Source organism: Odontomachus brunneus, unplaced genomic scaffold (assembly GCF_010583005.1).
Source record: "Odontomachus brunneus isolate Ranch 3 - 2012 unplaced genomic scaffold, Obru_v1 Obru_scaffold_020, whole genome shotgun sequence".
Classification (NCBI taxonomy): domain Eukaryota; kingdom Metazoa; phylum Arthropoda; class Insecta; order Hymenoptera; family Formicidae; genus Odontomachus; species Odontomachus brunneus.
The window spans coordinates 1,952,634-1,961,277 of record NW_022639470.1 but is presented as its reverse complement, the minus strand read 5'-3'; the positions used below and the strand labels follow the sequence as shown (position 1 = coordinate 1,961,277).

At 43.8% G+C, this 8,644-nt stretch overlaps 1 protein-coding gene and 1 long non-coding RNA gene across 5 annotated transcripts in view; one reads left to right on the top strand and one right to left on the bottom strand.

Moving 5' to 3' along the window:
* LOC116842051 overlaps positions 1–8,644 on the bottom strand; it is a 256,493-nt gene that overhangs the window by 90,786 nt on the left and 157,063 nt on the right. The window lies entirely within an intron of this gene.
* LOC116842049 (neurotrimin-like) overlaps positions 1–8,644 on the top strand; it is a 206,183-nt gene that overhangs the window by 101,651 nt on the left and 95,888 nt on the right. The window lies entirely within an intron of this gene.

The following is an 8,644-nucleotide window of genomic DNA, read 5'->3' as shown; positions in this document are numbered from 1 at the left end:
TTTCTCTCTCTCTCTCGCTCGCTCGCTCGCTCGCTCGCTCGCTCGCTCGCTCTCGCTCTCGCTCTCGCTCTCGCTCTCTCTCTCTCTCTCTCTGTCTGTCTGTCTTTTTCTCTCTATCGCTCGCGTTCTTCTTCTTCTTCGAGACGCCATTTATCAATTACAAGTTGCGAGCGCCTGTGAATAAAACGCTGAAAAATTCCATTGTCAATGCCGGATTTTCGCCCGCTTGCATCTATTTTGCTGCCGTTTAAGCCGCTCGTCAGACTTTTACTTTGTGTCCCGCGCAGGAGCAACGGGAATCTCGGACAAAGAACGCGCAGGAATGCTCGCGTTCCGGAGTCTAACGCGATTTCAGGCGTCTCGTAATGTCGTTAGCTGGTTAACTTTAACTGATACTTATTATTGTGCGATTGCCGGTTATGCTCCGCGTGGAGTCGCGCGATGTTTACGACAAACTTACTGTCGAAGAGTATAGCCGTGAGTAAATCAATGCAGTTGTGCGAATGACAAAAATCATTTAAAGATCTTGTCACGCTAATCCGTACACCACTGATAAATCGTACGACTTGAGTATTAACCTCGCTCTCTTTATAAGTCTACGTAAATTATAGATATCACAGTCAACCTATAAATTATAAATATCTACTAGTAATAATGGAAATGCAAAAGTCAAATTTGACTCCGAATATCGAAGGTATAGCGTAGAAGGAATCCGTAAAATATACCGACCTCTCTTTGCAGTCGCTGCAAAAAATGCACAGAGTTCGCTTTTTAAAAAATTAATATCATATTAAAATTTAATACTACATTAATGCTCACCGCGGCGAGGCCATTGGTGTTTCACGAGAAGAAAATTCAAGCGCTCTTACAGTTCGGCTCGACTGAATGGAGGGATTCTGAGATTGATAAAGGCCGTAGGAGCAAACTCGCTTATAAGAGGATCGATGGGCGCCGGTTTCGAATCATAAACGTAATAACGATAAAATGTCATTTTGCTGCGGGCGTTCTCTACGCGAAGGAAATAACGTATGTTCGGTTTTCCTAATCGGATGTTCGACTGGCTTTTCCGGGATAATAGCTCGAGCAGGCGGGATTACGGAGGGACAGAGCCACGGATAGCTTCCCTATCGCTTCGATAACTCTGTTCGATGGTCCGGACGAGCTGCCACCCTCGCAACCAGAATTTTATATATTCCTTCGGACATAAGAACGTGCACATGACCACGTATTCTCACTGTACTGTCGGCATTCAATTAAGTGTTTGCATTTCTCCACCTGAAATCTCCGCGAATCACGACTAATCCGGTATCACCCAACTTGACTTTGTGTGCATCGCTGTGATAATCAACTGACGTTATGACAGGACAAAGATTCGTCTTCAATCCGTTAGTCATCAGGAATCCGATGAAATACAAAAATATTTCACTTGAAACTTCCTTCTCACCTGTGCAGAATTACGAGATTTACCGCGAATCAGACGACCGGAAACACTCAATCACGCGCTTGTAATATCATAGTTTTCCTCGAAATTTGGTTGTCGCGATGTATTTTTCGATGCAATACTGCATCAATCGAATATCCGAATCTCTTCTCTTTGAGGAACCGAAGCTTAAGCGGGCGAGGATAAAGTAGCGGCCTTAATTTGAGAAACAACATTGCGCGTCGACGAGCGTGGGCTTTGTCATCTCATTAAAATTACGTCAACTGTGAGAGGGCAGTTAGGTTAACTTGGCAACATCGCCGATGAGATCAGCCACCAACGCAAACTATTCGGAGTAGCCGGATAAGCACCTTGGTTACCTTACTGCTCGTTACCAAGTTCGAGCCGAGATAAGCATTAACGTTGTTCACATTGAGTTCCAAGAGACGTGGCCTTGGCCGTGGAAGAATAATCGAGCACGCGAGGACAAGGAAGAAGTCGAGGAGAAGTGTTCCCAAAAACAACAATTTTCATCCGACGTAAGCAAAAGAGGCAATAAAAAGAATAATGTCTCTTGTACATGTCACTGTCGAGACGTGGGTAAATCTTGAGTTGCAAGTGATTGAAAATAAAAAAGTGTCCGTAAATTAAGTCCAAGAGAGAAAGAGAGAGAGAAGCGGGGGAGAGTAGAGTAAATAAATTACAAAATCTCCTTTAGTTAACGTCAAGCGAACTTTCTCTCCAACAAAATCCAAGTTCGAGCTAAGCTTGGCCACTAAAATATTCATCGTCGAAGATTAAGAAGTTACAAAACGAGATAACGTCTAAGTGAATCCTCGCCAAAGATCAATTCTAAATTCGTCGAAAGGTCGATGTAGGAGAAGAGCGAGCGCGTTATTTTCCGCACAGCCTGCGTGTCGTTCTCGATGAAATTGAATCCAACTGAAATAAATGGATGTAAGACGAACGTACGTGACGCAGACAATTTACTCGTCGCACTTACACGTTTGAATGTTTCAGCGGCAATTTATCGTCTTTGAACCTCGCCCCCATCATAATATGTAACTCCGCTCGCGGAAATGACGCGGTAAAAAGGCAAGATACCGTTGCATAGCTCACAAAGACGCAAGCATCGGCACGGTACAGTAGCTCCGTTGTTTCGAGTGGTATTGTTTCGGGTTGTTTCACGCGGAGCTACGACCCTTTCATGTTCGGGAATCCCGCGCTACCGACGACAGCGAACTGAATAAGAGGAAAATGAACCCGGCCACACCCCAGTCGGTCTTCACATTCCGAGGCGTTCACCCTCGTCCCGGGGAATCACGGTAATCTCGAGCTTCTTTTTTCAGGAAGGGATTCGTGCCCTCGTTGAAATAACCTTAAGAACTTTCGCGGGCTTATCGTACAAATGCCTCGCGCTGCCGCACAGATAGTTTGCGTTTAACATAATTGGTCTCGGGAAGTGATTAGCCCCGAAAAATCCGTAAACGGCAGTCTATGCCGACGGTGAACCGCACCGGCAAGAAACGCAATAGGAGGACAATGATAATGTATATTCGCCGGCGATGACGAACTCGCCGCAATTGCGTACAAGCAAGTGACCGCACATACCGCCGCGGTTGTGTAGAGCGTTTATGAATATGTGATGGCCGCGACCGTGAGTCCGCCTGGTGTTGCAGTTTGTCGAGTGAACTTTAAAACGTATGCAATTTTCCGCCATATCGCATTACGGGACGCGCGAGGAAAAACAACGGCTCTCAGGCGCGCAATTTCGCCTTCGCGTGTACATCGCTGTGCGCGTACAGCGCGCGCACTTGTAACTCTCGGCGTATATTAAAATTACTAACGTTTTGCGGTTGAAGCGGAAATGCATTTGATGCACGTGAAATATATGCGCGAGAGAAATAATCTGTTTCCTGAGAAATACGTATTTAAAAATATTGCGTTCTGTAATTCCGCCGTGACAAAGTCGTAGTGCGCGCGCGCGTTGTGACCGCGTCAAGGGACCGTTTCGCATGCGTGCGTCGTAATTGTTACTTCCAAGCTGGACGAAAGCGCGATTCAGTCGCGACTCAGAGACAACGGGGGAAAAACTTTTCACATGGAAAAGAAATCTCGTTGGATTAATTCTGTACAAGTATCCTGACGAAAATTCCGGTGTTGAAGTGTTGCCAGAGTTCTCTTCAAATTAACAAGATTCTAGTCAATCGAATAAGATACTTGACTAACCAAAAATCTTGTCAACTCGAACAAAATTGTAGCGATTTCGAATCGGAATTTTTGGTTCGTTAATATTTCACTCGACACTTGATTAATCCGAATTTCTTTTTTCGTGTATAAATATATTTAATTTCTTCCAATGCACGAGACGAGAGGAGGTCTCAGGGATAATGAAATTTACTTTCGATCGCGCACAACCCCCTGCTGATTTTAGGCGAGAATCGTGGTGTAACATTAAGCGTGATTAATATTCTTCATTAAAAATAATGACGTCGTCGAATAACATCATCCATATCGATACCGATACCGATCCCTCGGCGCGATCCCGGCACGGTTCGCAGATAAAAAGTGCAATTCGAAGCGCGGCGATAACAGGTCATCGTCGTCTGAGAGATTCTAGCAAATTACAAAACACGAGCGAGCGAACGGGACGAACGCCTCGCGGATATCGCAGAGCGGAAAAGCGGTCGTTCGTTTCCCTCCCCTTGAACCGTGTATCGACAAATGCTGCCGTCCTTTTCAACTACAGAGACACCTGTGTTTTAGGGAGGTGCTTGCGTGCTGTTTATTCAATGCTTATAGCGCAAGCCAATTTATCTCGTGCTTCGGACAAACGTCAAAGCCCTGTGCCTGAATAATGGTATGGTGGTTCGGGCTGTGGTTAGACAATGACGTCCCAACGCTTTCCGTCTCGTAGTCCCTTCGACCCCTAAAACAACTGGACGTACAACGCTTCGTGCACCGGCATGCTCTCTCACACTTACGGCCACGTACTACACGTCGCTCTCGCACGCTAGCTGGACCAAATGTACGGGATGTACACGCGAGAGCAGCCTCACGCGGTGCTCGCCTAATTAGTCGTCCTTATGCGACTCGTTTATCAAAGGTGCACGCACACGTTGTAGGACCCGGGCACCGTTACCACCCGGTGAAAATTAATTGAAGGCTTCAATGCCGTCGTACACTGTCACGCTTCTCAGGTCCGATTGACACGCGAGAGAAGAGCGGGGCCCTCTCTTCCCCCGGTCCGAGTCCAATTATTAGATATGCCAATGATACGCGCTGCCCTCGTATGTAAATAAATATATGGCCGGCGTTGCGTGCACGCTTGATCGGGAATAATTTATTATGCGACCGCATACAAATCTGGTTAAGTGGGTGTCATCGAAATCCGAATATTCGCCAACGCGAATTTGCGCCAATTAAACAATACACGCGTCCGTAACCGGAAGAATGCGTAGGCGTGTTTATTACTCTAGTCATATATTTAAGCTGATGCGCCGCAATATTCGCGTAATCGGTTATTCATACATGCGAACATGTAAATCGACTTCGCACGAGTTTGACCAATGCGATACTTTAACGCGGTTGGAGCATTCACAGCACTGTTTCGCGATAATAGTGGATTTAATCGATGTAAATTACCCATTAATTATGTCACCTGTCTTTGAAAATTAGTTAACGGGATTAGTTGTAAACACGGCTGGCGAGCCAAATTCAATTATCGGAAGTGCACATCCAAATACGTCTTAAAGCAAGGCTTTATCTTTACCGGTTTGTTGCCTTAAATATTGGACATTTGCCTTAAGTATTGAAAGGTTATGTCTCGTTCGGATGGATAAACTGTATGCCTCCGTGCATGCATTATCAAGAATTCAAAACTCCTCCTAGAATAGAAAGAAAAGTATGTACAACATCTGACGCTGTAGGCGTTCGTCACTTCGTTATGTTTCCTGTTCTTGCAACGTCAATGAAATTGAATTTCAACTTGTTTATTTAAATGTTTCTACTAATTGCTCCTTTCTTGTATGTAAGCATATCAAAACATAAAAAAGATCGATCAAGAAGTTCCTCGAGAAGAAGAGAATCTGTTAAGAAACATAAACATCGCGAAAGTTCTCGTAACAAGAGATCACGTTCTAGATCTAACCTATCTAGTTTGTCGCCCAAAAGGACTTGGAGAAAATCTTCTGCGAAGCGTTCTTATCCTCTCGTGATAAACTATTTTAAACTTTATACGAGTTCTTTGATTTCATGAAACAGTTTTCTCCGTTTTTTCTACATAATAAGGCGCCTTGCAAGCATTTGAGTTTTTTGGTTCGGAAAAGTCAAAAATAGCGCGCGACATCTCCTGATTCGCTAAAGCTAAGAACACGCAGAAAAATGTAAACAATAAAACTTAAGCAGAGTACAAATCGATCAACAACACTCGATGATTCTTTTTATAGTCCACGAATAATTAATTGGTCAACTTTCTTCATTGCTTACTTTTTTCTGTGTGACGTAGCCTGTAAAAGCGATTGCGATTGACAATTAGCGACTATTTTTTTACGAATCAGAACAAAATAGCCACCGACTGAGATCAATGACTGTCAATTAAACAATGTTCCATTTTATAACCGGCAATCGCTAGTGTGGTTCGTGAGGAGATTGTTATTTGTTAATATAACATTCTCTATATTGGTTATTAATACTATGCTACGTTTTACAGTGTTAATATAATACAGTATTCATATACAGCCTCGGCGGCCATCTCGCCAGTAAAAGGATGATATTTTACAAATAATGCAATGTGCAAAGTATATAATTTTCGCGATGTTTTAATGTCCCAAACAAATGGAACGTGCTCTACATGACGCATCGCCAATATTAGCGCAAAATGCTGCTCGTTATCTATACGAATAATTGTCTATGCGAGGAACGTAAACAATTTACCAATTTACATATTAAATAGTTGATTAATGCATTACAATATTGGGTGCAACAAATATCACGAGTTTGTAAATATGAGCTGGAAACGCCAAGTTATTAATAACATTGATCAGTTTCGGAAGCGCAATGCGCGCCATACGATTTATAATATCGAGACTATAATAACCTAGCAAAAAGAGCGATCACTTTTCGTGTAAGTATATCAAACATTGAGCGCGCGACTTCTTCGTTTTAAGCACAAAATCGTTCTACCGTACATTTACTCGGGAATTAGCAATCTATTAGTTATTTTAGCTTGAAGGCGCACGAGATAAATATTTACTGCCGCCCGTGAAAATAGCAGAGAAATAAAAAGAAGGCAGAAAGAGAGAAAAGAAAAAAAAAACGATACTCTCCGAAATCAGCGCGGCTACATGTTTCAACGATTGCATGCAAATTCGACTAACAGTCTTCCGTGCTCTCTCTTCTTCCAATGTTTGACGGAGGTATGCGTGCGAATTACTCGTCTCCCGCACCCTCCTTGATTTCGCCATTTCGCGAATTTCTTCGCGAAAAAGGGGAAGGGAACCACCGCCGCCGTCGACTACGCGAGAGATTCGTGATCGATATCCTCTTACGAGGCAGATTTTACGATGCACTCGGAACTATCGCGCCGCCTGTAACAGGACGACGCTCCGCGCGCCGATATTGTCAGAATATAACGGGAGTCCCCCATGGCGCGCATTATATTACCGGCATAATATTATCGCTGTAACGCGCTCGTGACGGCCGTTAAGGTCTGGTAGGATCGCGGGGTGGCGTCGGGGTCTGCTTGCGGCTCGCGAGCGGACGGGCAGGGTGCGTGCGAGGGGCTAAACAACGGTCTGGTTATTAACGAAGTTCCTAAGTTTTCTCGTTTGTGCTCGTGTGCTTCTTCGCGTCGCGCCCTTGCACGTTAGAGAGCGCGAGGCGCAACCACGTACATCGTTCACGGAGTTGCGGCTCTTCCTTCGTCGTAGGCGTGCATACATCGTACGATCTTCGACAGACGCCGTGGGAAAGCACGATTTCGCGAATTTACGAATATGTACCGCGAAGGACAACGCACGGAGAGACACGGGCAAACACGCGGAGCGATCAGGAGATAAAACGCACGGCGTTCACGTTTGTTTTTCGCACGGTACGCGATGTGGAATATAAATATAATTTGCGCGCGTAAGGGGCCAATTTATAAAAACACGAGAACCAGATATCACGCAAGCACCGTTGTTTATTGTTATTTATCCACCATGCTAATTGCTTGCCAATCGTATGATACGGATGAGTAAATTTGGGTTGATTCGCGTATCGACAAGTTGACGTTCAGCGATTAAATGGCGAAAAAATGATTGATTGAGAGGAAATAAAAAATAACGGATAAAATGGGAGATAAAACAACGGAAGAAGAGGAGGAGGAGTAGGAGGAGGAAGAGAAGGATGAACAAAACACGAGATAATTCAAAGCGCACGTATGCACCTCTTATTGACAGACTGACGCTACACTGAAAAAAGAATTTGGTTATCAAAACCAAAATTTTGTTAAAATTAATTCAATCAAATGTTTGGTAATTGCAATAAAAAAATTTAATTTCCACTATTTTACTTCGCTTAGTATCTAAGTAAATATATTATTTAGAAAGTAAAGCAAAATAACGGCAATTAAATTTTTGTAATTATCAAATATTTGGTTGTTCCCATTTTAACCAAATTTTAGTTTTGTCAAACTTTTTTTTTCAATGTACCTACCAAGATTTGATGTGGAATATTTCTCTGATGTCGTCTTTTTTTCTTTCTTTCTATCACCGAATATTTCTAATTACCGATTAATAAACCTGACGATCGTCCAATTCTATTGCTACTTGAGTCGACAGTAATAACAAGTATGAGAGACGCCGACTTCATACCTACTTCACGACTGCTAAGTATCGACCATGATATCGACAAGACGGCGGAAAATGGAATTTGTGCGAATTCCGGTATATGCAGGCGCACGTGTGCGAAAGAGAGAGATAGATTAAACAACGAGCTCGCTATTAAGAGAGAGTTCTCGAGTTCGCTAGTCGGTCGCTCTAGTGTTCGCTTCCTCGCGTCGCGTTCTCGCGTCTGAGCGCTTAAAAGCCCCCGTGCTTAGAGTGTAGCGGATAAAGCGCCACCGGCGGACTTATTTTTCCGACTCGGCAAGCGTAATTCCGGGATAGGCGCAATGAGAGAGAAAGAGAGAGAGAGAGAGAGAGAGAGAGAGAGAGAGAGAGAGAGAGAGAGAGAGAGAGAGAG